This window comes from Halichoerus grypus, chromosome 6 (genome assembly GCF_964656455.1).
Source record: "Halichoerus grypus chromosome 6, mHalGry1.hap1.1, whole genome shotgun sequence".
Classification (NCBI taxonomy): domain Eukaryota; kingdom Metazoa; phylum Chordata; class Mammalia; order Carnivora; family Phocidae; genus Halichoerus; species Halichoerus grypus.
The window spans coordinates 53,430,210-53,444,041 of record NC_135717.1 but is presented as its reverse complement, the minus strand read 5'-3'; the positions used below and the strand labels follow the sequence as shown (position 1 = coordinate 53,444,041).

General features: G+C 40.2%; 1 protein-coding gene across 6 annotated transcripts in view; it reads left to right on the top strand.

The window, feature by feature from the left end:
• Positions 1-13,832, top strand: part of FRMD4A (FERM domain containing 4A) — a 596,094-nt gene that overhangs the window by 272,444 nt on the left and 309,818 nt on the right. The gene's annotated exons all lie outside the window — the stretch shown is intronic.

The window sequence follows — 13,832 nt, the reverse complement described above, 5'->3', positions numbered from 1 at the left end:
TCTGTTTTGTATTACTGATGGGGGTTCAGAGAGCTACAGACTGGGTGAAGCATGCCGGCGGTAATACAGCTGAAAGAAAGGTGTTCTCTTTCCAAGAACAACACTGGCGCTCCCCCGGGAAAGGCGGTGGTGGTACATTTTGAGGACCAGCCAGTCTGCGTCTTGAATCTGGAAAAGGCTGCGGGGGGTTGGCTTTTTCACTATACATCACTAAGTCCCTTTCAGGAACCTTACAGGGAATGGTGTGTTTTGGCAGACGTTAGAGTCTGGCGCTTTTTTTTTTCTTTATTAATTTATAATCTGTCGTCTAATTGAAGCAACATTACACTGGCAGGATTCCCAGATGGAATCGCCCTTTCCAGGCTGGATACCGGGATCCCCAGTACCTCACATTCATTCTGACTGGAGGGTCAGGAAGTTATGCGTCAAGAAGGGAGAGCAACCTGGATTTCCAGTGATGGGAGATTCATGGACAGCATCGCTATTTTCTGAAGTATAAATAGAGATTGAGCAGCAGGATGGGAAGTTTCTTTGACAGCTGATACCCTCTGCCCAACCACCACGGTCTGCCATGGTGGTGGCTGGTGGTGGGTGGCTGTAGGGTCTTATGTGGGGGCAGTCTGTGGCTTACCAAGGGGTTGGTGTGAGCTTGGTCACGTCAGGGAAAAATTAATTAGGAAGTTGTTTTATTGAAATACCACAAAGTTGTTAATGTAGTCCCCTTCTCTCCTTAACTGCCCCCCCACACACACTATTTTCTTTTTTTTAAATTTTTTTATTGTTATGTTAATCCCCATACATTACATCATTAGTTTTAGATGTAGTGTTCCATGATTCATTGTTTGTGCATAACACCCAGTGCTCCATGCAGAACGTGCACACTATTTTCTAATACTCCCACCACTATTATCTTGTTTGGGAACTCCCAGATACACTCTCTCCTGGAGGAGAGTGCAGTCACATAGTCCCTCCTTTTCTGTAAATACAACCCATAATTTCATGGCCTCAGTTTAGGTCCTTACTACCCCTCACTTGGACTAACCATCTAATTATTCTCCTGTATCCACAATTTCTCCTCCAGTTCATCCTAGATTATCATCTCCAGATCAACCTCTTTACACTCTATTAATTACTAAAAAATATTTTTTTAGCAAAATTGAGTAGAGAGGACAGAGATTTCCTATATACTCCTGTTCCCACACACTCACCTCTCCCACCATGGACATCCCACAGTAGAATGATACATTTATTGTAATTACTGAGACTATACTGACACATCGTTATCACTCAAAGTCAGTAATTTACATTAGGGTTCACTCTTGGTGTTATACACTCTAGGGGTTGACTGTGTGTGACTGACATATAATGGCATGTATCCACCATTGTAGAATAATGTAAGATAGTTTCACTGCCCTTAAAATCCACTGTGCTCTACCTATTGATCACTCCTCTTCCCTAATGTCTGGCAACCACTAATATTTTTACTGTCGCCTTTACTATTTTGTCTTTTCCAGAATACCATATAATTAGACTCGTATAATATGTAGCCTTTTCAGAATGGTTTCTTTCATTTAATGATATGCATGTATGTTTCCTCCATGTCTTTTCATGGCTTGATAGCTCATTTCTTCTTAGCGCTTAATAATAGACTGTTGTTTGGATGTGCCAAAGTTTATTTATTCATTAACCTACTGAAAATATCTGGGTTGCTTGCAAGTTTTAGCAATTCGGCCATAAACATCTGTGTGCAGGTTTTTGTGTAGACATAGGTTTCCATACATTTGAGCTAAATACCAAGGAGCTCAACTGCTGGATTGTGTGGTAAATGGTTAGTTTTGCAAGATACCACCAAACTATCTTCCAAAGTGGTTGTGCCATTTTGCATTCCCACCAGCAGTGAACAAGAACTCCTGCTGCTCCACAACCTTGCCAACATGGATTGGTGTTGTCAGTGTTTTGGAATTGGGCCATTCTAATAGGTGTGTAGTGGTACCTCATTATTGTCTTAATTTGTAATTCCTTAATGATATATGATGTTCAACATCTTCTCATATGCTTACTTTCTATCTGTATCTCTTCTTTGGTGAGGTGTCTGTTAAGGTCTTTTGTCCACTTTTTAATCTGGTTGTTTATTTCCTTATTGTTGAGTTTTAAGCGTTCTTTGTATATCTGGGCTATCAGCCATTTGTCAGATACATCTTTTACAAGTATTTTCTCCCAGTCTGTGGCTCTTCTCATTCGCTTGGAAGTTTTTCCAGGGGAGTTTTTTCATTTCAATGAAGCCCAGCTTATCAATTATTCTTTCATGGATCTTGCCTTGGTGTTATATCTAAAAAGGTATCACCATATCCAAGGTCACCTGGATTTTCTCCTATGCTATCTTCTAGGAGTTTTATAGTTTTGGTTTTACACTTAAGTCTGCAATCCATCCTTAGTTAATATTTGTAAAGGGTATAAAGTCTGTGTCTAGATTCTTTTTTTTTTTTACACGTGAATATTCAGTTGTTCCAGCACCATTTGTTGAAAAGACTGCCTTTGCTCCATTGTACTTCCCTTGCTCCTTTGCCAAAGATCACTGGACTATATTTATGTAGATCTATTTCTGGGCTCTCTATTCTGTTTCAGTGATCTATTTGTCTGCTCTTGCACAAATACCATACTGTCTTACTTAAAGTAGCTTTATAGTAAGTCTTGAAGTTGGCTGGTGTCAGCTCTCCGGCTTTTTTCCCATCAACATTAAATCAATTAATCTGGATCTTTTGCCTTTCCATATAAACTTCGTATCAGTTTGTTGATATCCCCAAAATAACTTGCTGGGATTTTGACTGAGATTGTGTTAATCTATAGATCAATTTGGGAAAACCTGACATTTAGACAATATCAAGTCTTCCTATCCATGGACATGGAATTTCTCTAATTATTTAGTTCTTCTTTGGTTTCTTTCATCAAAGTTTTCTCATTTTCCTCACACAGATTTTGTACATATTTTGTTAGAACTATATATACGTAAATGTTTCACTTTAGGGAGTGCTAATGTAAATGGTAACATATTTTAATTTCCAGTTCTACTTGTTCATTGCCAGTATATATGAAAGCAGTTGAGTTTTGTATATTAACCTTGTATTCTGTAACCTTTCTATAATCACTTATTAGTTCCAGGAGTATTTTTGTTAATTCTTTCAGATTTCCTACATGAATAATCATGTCATCTGGGAACAAAGACAGTTTTATATATATTCTTTCCCAATCTGCATATATTTTATTTCTTCTTCTTGTCTTATTGCACTAGCTAGGACTTCCAATAGGATATTGATAAGCAATGGTGAGAAAGACATTCCCTTGCTCCTTATCTTAGTGGGAAAACTTCAAGTTTTTCACCATTGAGTGTGGTGTTAGCTGAAGGCTTTTGAGGATATTTTTTCTCAAGTTGGGAAAGTTCCCCTCTATTCCTACTTTATTGAAAGCTTTTGTCATGAACAAGTGTTGGATTTTGTCAGATAGTTCTCTGCATCTATTGATATGATTATGTGATCTTTCTTTTTTAGCATTTTTGATGTGATGCGAATCAATTGATATGATTATGTGATTTTTCTTCTTCAGCATTTTATTCATTGCATTTTTGTTACATTATTTAATTTTTTAATGTTGAAGCAGCCTTGTATACCTGGGATAAATCCTACTTGATCATGGTATATAATTTTTTATGCATTATTTTACTCAATTTGCTAATATTTTTTTGAGAATTTTTGCCTCTGTGTTCATGACATATCAGTCTGTAGTTTTCTAGTAATGTGTTTTCCTAGTTTTGATATTAGAGCAATGCCGGCCTCATAAAATTAATTAGAAAGCATTTGCTTCTATCTTCTGGAAAATATTGTAGAAGATTGGTATAATTTCTTCCATAAATGTTTGACAGAATTTATCAGTGTACCTATCTGGGCCTAGTGCTTTCTGTTTTGTAAGGTTATCAATTATTGATTCTGTTTCTTCTTGTGTGAGTTTTGGCAGATTGTCTTTCAAGGAATGAATCCATTTCATCTAGGTTATCAAATTTGTGGGCACAGAGTTGTTCATAGTGTTCTTTTGTTATCTTTTTAATGTCCAAAGGATGTCTCCTCTTTCACTTCTGATGTTAGTAATTTGTGTCTTCTCTCTTTTTTAACTTATCCTGGCTAAGCACTTACTGCTTTTATTGATCCTTTCAAAGAACCAGCTTTTGGTTTTATTGATTTTCTCTATTGATCTCCTATTTTTAATTTCATTGATTTTTGCTCTAATTTTTATTTTTTTCTTCTGCTTACTTTAGATTTAATTTGCTCTTCTTTTTTCTACTTTTCTTAATGGGAAGCTATTATATTACTGATTTTTAGATCTTTCTTGTTTTCTCTTCTAATTTATGCATTCAATGCTATAAATTTCCCACAAGGCACTTCTTTCACTGCACTCCACAGATTTTGATAAGTTGTGTTTTCAGTTTTATTTAGTTCAAGAAATGTTTAATTTCTCTTTAGATTTTTTTTTGATCCATGTGTTAATCTAGAACTATGGTGTTTAATATCCAAGTATTATCTATCTTTTTTGTTATTGATTTCTAGTTTAATTCCACTGTGGTTTGGGAGAAGACGCTGTATGATTTTTAATCTTTTACATTTGTTAAGGTGTGTTTTATGTCCCAGAAAATGGTTTATCTTGGTGAATGGTCCATGTGAGCTTCAGAAGAATGTGTATTCTGCTGTTGTTGGGTGAATAGTCTATAGACGTCCATCATATCCAGTTGATTGATGGTGTTGTTGAGTTCAACTATGTGCTTAACTAAATTTATGCCTACTATATCTGTCCATTTCTGATAGGGGGGTATTGACCTGTCCAACTATAATAGTGGATTTATCTTTTTCTTCTTGCAGTTCTATCAGTTTTTGCTTCACATATTTTGACACCCTGTTATTAGGGGCATATATGTTAAGAATCGTTATGTCTTCTTGGAGAATTGACCCATTTATCATTATCAAGTACTCCCTTTATTCCTGATCGTTTTACTTGAAGTCTGCTGATTCTGAAATTAATATAGCTACTCCCACTTTCTTTCGATTAGTGTTAGCATAGTATATCTTTCTCCATCTCTTTGCTTTCCATCTATATGTGTCTGTGGATTTCTTATAGAAAACCTATAGTTGGGTCCTGTGTTTTGATCCACTCTGACAATCTGTCTTTTAATTATGTATTTAGACCATTGACATTTAAAGTGATCATTGATACTGTTAGATTAACATTTCCTATATTTGTTACCATGTTCTATTTGTTTTCTTTGTTCTCTGTTCCTAATTTTGAGATAAACTGTGAGAGACTATGGACTCTGAGGAACAAACTAAGGGTTCTAGAGGGGAGGCGGGTGGGGGGGTGGGTTAGCCTGGCGATGGGTATTAAAGAGGGCACATACTGAATGGAGCACTGGGTGTTATACGCAAACAATGAATCATGGAATGCTACATCAAAAACTAATGATGTATGGTGATTAACATAACATAATAAAAAAATAAAATAAATAAATTAACAACAACAACAAAAAGAATGAGTAAAATTTTATTTTACTATCATTTATTCATTCTCTGATGCTCTTCCTTTCTTTACATAGATCCAAATTTCTAATCTATATAATTTTCCTTCTCTCTGCTGAACTTGTTTTAACGTTTCTCACATGGCAGTTCTCCTGGCAACAAATTTCCTCAATATTTGTTTATCTGAGAAAATATTTGTTTTTCCTTCAACTTTGAAGGATAATTTCCCAGGGTACAGAATCCTAGGTTGGTGGACTTTTTTTTCTCTCAACACTTTAAATATTTCACTCCACCTTCTACTTGCTTTCATGGTTTCTGAGGGAAAGTTGAATATAATTCTTACCTTTGCTTTATAATAGGTAAGAAGTTTTTTTCCTCTGGTTTTTTCAAAACTTTTTCTTTATCTTCCATCTTCTGAAGTTTGACTATGATATGCCTAGAAGTACTTTGGAGGGTTTTTCTATTTGGGGCTTTTGTGGATTGTTTTTGTTTGTTTTTGTTTTGGGAGGGGCATTTATCTGGTTTGGTGTTCTCTGAGCTCTCTGGATCTGTGGTTTTGTGCTTGACATTAAATTTGGGGAAATTTCCAGTCATTATTTCTTCAAATATTGCTCCTGTTCCTTTCTTACTTCTCCTTCTATTCCCACTATGCATATGTTTCCCATTATGCCTATGTTATATATCTTATAGTTGTCTTGCATTTCTTGGGCATTCTATTCTGGTTTTTTTTTCAGTCTTTTTTTTTTCCTTTGCTTTTCAATTTTAGAAGTTTCTTTTGGCATGTCATCAAGCTCAGAGATTCTTTCTTCGTCTGTGTCCAGTCTACTAATAAATCTATCAAGTCACTCTCTTCTCTTACAGTTCTTGATCTCTGGAATTTCTTTTTGATCCTTAGAATTTCCATCTCTCTGTTTACATTATCCATCTATCTGTTCTTCCATATTGTCAACTTTTTCCATTAAAGCCCTTAGGATATAAATCTTAGTTAATTTTTTAGTTCCTAGTCTAATAAATCCAACTTTCCTGCTGTATCTCATTCTTTCTGATGCTTGTTCAGTCTCTTTGGACTGTGTTTTTTGCCTCCTAGTATGTCTTGTTAATTTCAAAGTGGATATGATGTACTGTGTGAAAGGAACTGTGGGAAATAGGCCTTTAGTAATGTGGTGGTAAGGTATGGGAGGAGGAGAGGCATTGTATAGTCCTATGCTAGTTCTCTCAGTCTTTTAGTGAGCGTGTGGCCTTGGGGTGTGAACTACACCAGAGTTTCTCAGGGTGCTTTTTTCCCTTAGGTGAGACAGGATGGGTCGATGGGCTGGAATCAGGCATTTCCCCTCCCCCACATGGAAAACTAGAGCCAGCTAGAGTTGAGTATTTCACTTCCCCAGGGAGGCTCCCCAGAAAGGCTTCCCTTCCCCATTGTTTAGGCTTTCATAAAATAGTTTCTCCTGAGGGCAGGCCTTGTTAAGGACAGAATGCTCTGACCCGTTTCCATGTACACATCCCTAAAAAATATTGGAAATGAGCTTTAGAGTCACATGAGCAGCCCAGCACCAAGTCTCAATCCCAGCTCAGCATCGTGTCCTACTTGCGTTGACTGTTGGCAAGCATTTAATCTTTCTGAGCTTTGATTTCCTTATCAATAAAGTGTAGCTAATGCTACCCAGCTTACAGGATCATAGTGAAGATCTAAAAGAGGTAATTTAGTGCAAGTGCCGAGGGCCATGCCTGATGCAAAGGAGGTAGTCATGAGTTAGTCTTCATTTTCCTTTGCCTTCCCCTAGAAAAGGCATCTGTTTCAAACCCTGAACTGCAATAAGTCATTTTCTGTTTCTCTACCCCTAAGTTCTCTCTCCCTACTCCCACTCAACCTTCTCCCTGGAATTAGCAGGAGTTTGGTTCTGTGGAAGCAAAAACATTTACTCCTGGCCTCAACTTCATCAATCTGTGGCCGTTCTCCCTGCCTGCTCCCAAAATGCAGGAGCTACCTGGTCCTGAGCTCTGCAGCCAACAGGGGCATGGAGCCCTGGGGACTGGCCTGTACTTGGCTTCTTCTGCTCTCCAGCTGGGTTTCCCTAGTGGAGCCTCTGAGCAAGGTGACTTTGGACTGCCTTGCCAGAGCCATCTCCTGGGAGAGAGCCGGAGAAAGTGTCCAACATCCCACAGGGCTTGGGGACTTGACATCTATTAGGTCAGTGACTCTCCTCTCAGCCTTGCTAGGGAATATAGGCTTTCTCATGTGAGTCTAATTGTCTAGAAAAAATATTTGCCTCACAGTCCCATTAGCCTTGGGTTTCCTCTGTTGCTCATGGCATGCTCATTAGGATGTCATCCCACTATCTCAAGAACAGCTGTTTGCAGATTGGCACTTCCTTTCCAGGATTACAAAGGGCCACTGGGGGATTTTGTGGGAATGCAAGGCTTCTGCAAGATTCGATAAGAGGGACATATCAGACCTGGTGTTTCATAATTAGTTGTCACCACTCTGGGGCTCCTGTAGCTGCTGCAATACTAGAGGAAATAACACATGTGCGTGTGCAGGAGTGTATTCATGCAAACACACACAATATCACACCAAAGTAAAGTGCAGAGAAGGCCCAGTCAGAGTGCACAGATGACTCTTCAGAACTATCTCCAGAATTGTCCGCAATGCCCTTGGTGACATATTTGGCCTGCTTCCTTTTGTCCGTGTGTCCTCAACTAGTTTCAAAGGATTTAAGGTTCTTCCTTTCCAGGTACAGCGTGGAGGCTTCTCTTTCAACAGCCATTTCAACAGCAAATCCATAGACTAAGAGCCCTGAAACATACACTGAAGGAAAGGAAAACGGAGGAGATCAAGCAGGGCTCCTGAAACATTACTTGTCAGATTCAATAACCCAGGATGTAGACTCAAATCTGTCCATTCAGAACGAGGCCAGGCGGCTCTAGCTCTCTGTCCTGCAGCCTGGCTTCTGTTGTCAGCCCTCTGTGCACACTTTCTCAATGCCATCAGTGACCCTTGAATGCCACACACTGCTCCCAGCCCTCATCTGCGCGCACTGCCTGGAACATTGCTCCTCTGTTTACAATTCAACTCATTTTTAGCAAAATAATACATGTGCATGGCAATGTTCATAACATTTTAAAGTTGAAGAGTACTATAAAGACTAATAAGGAAAAATACCAGGCTTCCAACCCTTTCTCCCAATCTCTGAGTCTTCTCCCCAGGGACATCGCTTGAAAGATGAGGCTTTGACTTACTTAAATCCTTGCTCCACATCCCTAAAAATACCCATGTATCTCTTTCCCTCGATCTTTACCAATATATCAATATCACAGTTTAAATCAAAATTCAATCTTATTATGACTACCAATCCATTGTTTACAGTGGGGAAACAGTGTATATTATGATTACATACCCTGGATTTTACAACTTTAGGTTTTCCTAGGTGGTACTAGTTGCCTGGTTTCATTGGGGGCTTGATATTCTGTATACCTATCAATCATTTTTCTTTGAGAACTTTAATAGAGCTTTGTATCTCCTTTCAATTTGGCACACTCATTAGATACTCAATCCATACATTTTTTTTCTTTTTTTGAGACCCCTCCTTCCTGGGCCTCTCCAAGTTCCTGTACCACCTGGGCTAGCTCCTCTCTGAGTCCCTTGTGTGACTGGGTCCTTGGGGCTCCTCTCTTCATTATTCCAAGAACTTCCTTTTCAGCTCTCCTGGGATTCATTCTCTTTTTCTTAGAATTCAAATCCCTTCTTTGTAGGTTTAACTTTCTTTTACTGGAGACTCTCTTCCAGTAAACTCCTGAGACAAGGTGCGTGAGAAGTCAACGTTTGTGTTCTTGAATGTCTTCCCTTACACTTAATTAATAACTTGACTAGTGGTTCCTTGTCTGAGGTTGAAATCCAAAGCTGCATTTCCAGGCTTTACTCCCCTCTTATGTTACAGGTCAAAATGTTTGGGCACCAGGAGCTCTGTATGTCCAGAGCTACTCATTATCATCTCCCCAAACCTGCCCCTTCTCTTGGGTACTTAGCTAATAGGACCATCCTTCCTCTACTCCCTCATGATAGAGGATCACCGTATACATCCCTCTAGCATTTATTGTTCCCCAACATCTTATATTCAGCCTGTCACCACTGTCCTAGTTCTGGGCTTAATCGCCACTCATTTGGACATTTGCAGTAACTTTGCAACCTCTCTCCTGGCTTCAGATATATCTGGGCTCTCCATTCTACCACTCAGTCTTTACCACTCAAGCTCAAAAAATTCAAGTTAGATGGGTATCACTTCCTTGCAAAAAGTTACTTGTAATGACTCCCTGTTGCTCACAGAATAAGGTCTAAAATATATTTTTCTATAGGATGTATGTCAGAACCTGGCTCTGATGGCATTTCTTACTGCTTTTGTTCCCACATATGTGATTCTACTGCCTCACTTAATTTTCTCAACAAGTCTATTACCTGCATTTGTGCTATCAAGGTTTAAAATTCAAATGGAGTAGGAAGGGAAAAGTGAAGAGGGGAAATCGGAGGGGGAGACGTACCATGAGAGACTATGGACTCTGAGAAACAAAATGAGGGTTTTAGGGGGGAGAGAGGTGGGGGGTGGGTTAGCCCAGTGATGGGTATTAAGGAGGGCATGTACTGCATGGAGCACTGGGTGTTATACGAAAACAATGAATCGTGGATCACTACATCAAAAACTTATGATGTATTGTATGGTGACTAACAAAACATGATAAAATAAAATTTAAAAAATTAAAAAATTAAAAAACAAATGGAGTGGAGTACCCCATGCAGATAGTAGCAGTGAGCATCCCCCAGGCATCCTCATTTACATCTCAGCAGGTGTCCATTGTACATATTTTGCCTTGTTACTGGGTAACCCTTTCTCATTTTGACTACTGGGATGTTGGCAGCCTTCCAGGGCACACTCAAGATAAACCCTATTCTCATGATGTGAGATTTCCCAGTACCTATCTTTTTATCAGATCAAGTGTTTTCCTTCCTCACCTTGGGAAAATACAGGTCATGTGGCTTATCCCAGAGACCCCTGGGCAAATGGGCACTTGCCCTTAGGAATGACATGGTCCTGGGCACAGTACGGAAAGCAATCTGATGCCCCAAAGAAAGCCATCCTCCTTTGCAGCACCAGAGGGATTACTTGAACCAAGACAACCATTCTCCTATTGAAGGAAATTACATTAAACTTCTCCTCCTGGAAAAAGGAAGCCTGGAAATTAGAAGCAGATTTAAAAGTTGATCATTAGCCACCCAGTGCTTATCTAAGACACCTGAAATTTGAGAGCTGAGCCTAGTAAAAATCAAAAGTCAACATCCATTGACTCTGTTTGGAGGTGTACTATATATATTCAGCTAATCCTGGGTAATCAATACCATAGATAAGAACATTATTTATTTTGCCATTCTGGGTGCAATTACACAGTTTACCCTGTGCAAACTGCACTTCATAAAAATGGCAAATCAATGCTAGTTATCAAAATCCATCCGCATGGATGGATAGCCCATGAAAAAGAGCTTTGCAAAATGGTCTCGAAAGCCAATCTACACAGCCAGCCCCACACGGGTCAGCTTATTACCTGATTAATCACACAGGCATCCTGGCAATCTTATCGATTCCTCAGAACCTGGACATGACATCACTTCTAATAGCACATGCAATAATCCATTACCACCATGCAGAATAGCCATTATCCCGGGCTGCAGCCGTTGATTGCCTGATTTAGCCTCATGCTGGGAAGGGCAAGTGGAGCTCTGATGGGGGCAAATCATATCCAGGGCAGATGTGAAGGACTTTCATATGGAGGAATAGAATCTGTCTGCCACTTGCAAGCAGGATGTCTCCCTGCCTCTCCTTCTCTGGGTGGATAGTTGAATAATCCTGCCAGCATGCCGATGACCTGGAATTTGATGTCTGTGAAGCAAGGGATGCTAAGACAATATGGACTAATCCTCCACACAGGCCATTAATATTTTCCACTTGACATTCTCTACAGCATGATCATTGCCAGAAAGATTGAATGAGATTCTGGGATGCCCAATTAGCACGTGAGGTTTCCATGCAGCAAATGCTGTATTTTTTTCCCTACCTTGGAAGAATGTAGTCTGGTTTCCTTGTGATGGGATGTGTATTGTTGAGTTGATGGGGATGGGGGTCTTATTCTGGGCTAATTAATTCTCTACTCCTAGTTACTCCAATGAAACTACTGAACAGGGTGTTCTCAAAGGTCCAAGAAGAAGCCTCGTTACCACCCAATGTATGTAGCTAATTTGCACAACCTTTAAGGAATGCAGAAGGATAAAACATGGATGTCATAGGGGAATATGTATGAAGAGGCAGAGAGGTGGATGGTGAGATCCACGAAGGCTGTTATGTTGAGGCAACAGGAAAACAGTGTGCAGAAGTGAGAGTGGAAAGTGTGTGTGTGTCTGTGTGTGTGTCCCATTTACAAAGAACTTTGACAAATTTCATTTCATCCTGTTGGGTAGCTGTTCAGTACACTTCCAGGTGTAAATCAGGTAAAAGGTTGTTTTACTTCTCTACAGATACCTCATCACAGGGGGAACTAAGTGTGAGGAACAAAAGCAAACTCTTCCAAAAAGCAGAAGCTCCCTTGTATCCTCAACTCCTGGCCCAGCACCTGATACATAGTAGTTATCTAGCAGTTAATGGACCCCAAAACCTTTTGCAGTGTGACCCTGGGCAGGTTACTCCATTTCTCTGTGCCTCAGTGTCTCCATCTTCCTCTAGGGAAAAGGAAAGTACCTTCTTGGTGAGGTGTTATGAAAATTAAAGAATCAATACATCTAAAAGCCTTTAGAATAGGGCCTGCAATAGACTGTGCCATGTAAGGGGGTTGCCATTATTCTGTTAGACACTCAAGAAAGTAACTGTTGAATGAATCATGCAGAGTAAGCAATAAAAGGATATTTTAAAAATTGGTTTAGACAAGGGCAAGGCCAATTGCGTAGAGCTTGGTATGGAATACAAGAAGAGCACAGACAATGTAATATCAGAAGCAAGTAGCAGACTCATCCCAGCCCACCAGACCTCTACCAGCAACAACAATTAGGAGTCAAACTGAACAATTCAGTTCAATCTTCTTTTATTTTCTTTGTCTGGCTGGTCATGGAAGAGAACTATTAAATAAAGCCCAGAATGTAGACCAAGTAGACAAGGGAAGATTGAAAGAGGAAGGGAGGAAGGAAGGAAGGAAGGAAGGAAGGAAGGAAGGAAGGAAGGAAAAGGAAAGAAGGAAGAATGAACGGAAAAGCAGGGAAAGGAAGGAAGATTTTATCTGCCTACCCACCCTAGCTGTAATTATACCTACAGTTTCTTTCAAATGCCCTAAGAGGAGAAAAATCTGTCCAAAGATGGACGATGTCAACAATGCACTTCGTCAGTGCAAACCTGTGTTAAAACCAAGAGAACCCTCAACTTTCCTGCCCCAGGGGGGACTGTGAATAATCTCACAGGCCTTGGGCATGTGAGGTCTGGTGATAACTGTGTTGCTTATCTTCCTCCTGCTCTTGGGGATATTGGGTTTCGTGTTTGGCCTAAATTCCAGCCACTTTTCAAATATAAAATTATGGATGCAGGCAGCATTTATGTTTGTATAACCTCAGTCAGAGCTTACTCTAATAAAAGGTGACATGAATGACCCAGGTTAGCTGAGTTAGAAGCTAATGGGAAGGGTGATGGGGCTTTTAAAGAAAGACAGAGCTTCCCTTCCCAACTCCCCTCACCCCTACTCCGGGAATGTTCCAAATTGCTGAGGAGTTCTTCGTGTGTGTCTTTGGTTCAATCTCATCCTGTTTATCCTCCCACCTGTTTTATAGGACAAGGAGTATATACCCCAAACTTCATTCAAAGCCTGTCTTCCCTCCCTCGGCTCAGGGCTGCTGTGGGAAAGGCTGGCATGTGGCTCCTGGCTTCCTCCTCCATGTCCCTCCCCATGGGCCCTGCTCCCTGAGCTGCCTCTAGCACGTCTGGGCTCTCTCTGTGGGGCTGATGGATGTCTAAACCTAGTGTTTAGGTCCTTGTGGAGTGGAGTGCCTTGTGGGTTCTTTGAACACCCTGTCCCCTTCCCACCACAGTTCCCTGGCACAAGTGATGTCTTTTCTTCTACTTAGTCATTTAAGATCCCTTCTTGCCCCACAGCCCCAGCCCCTTTCTCCTGGGGTTCTGTAGCCCTTCATACACCACACTGAGCACCTGAGACGGACCCAGACCAGCTCTCTTAGGCACTCGTAGCTGACCCAAGATG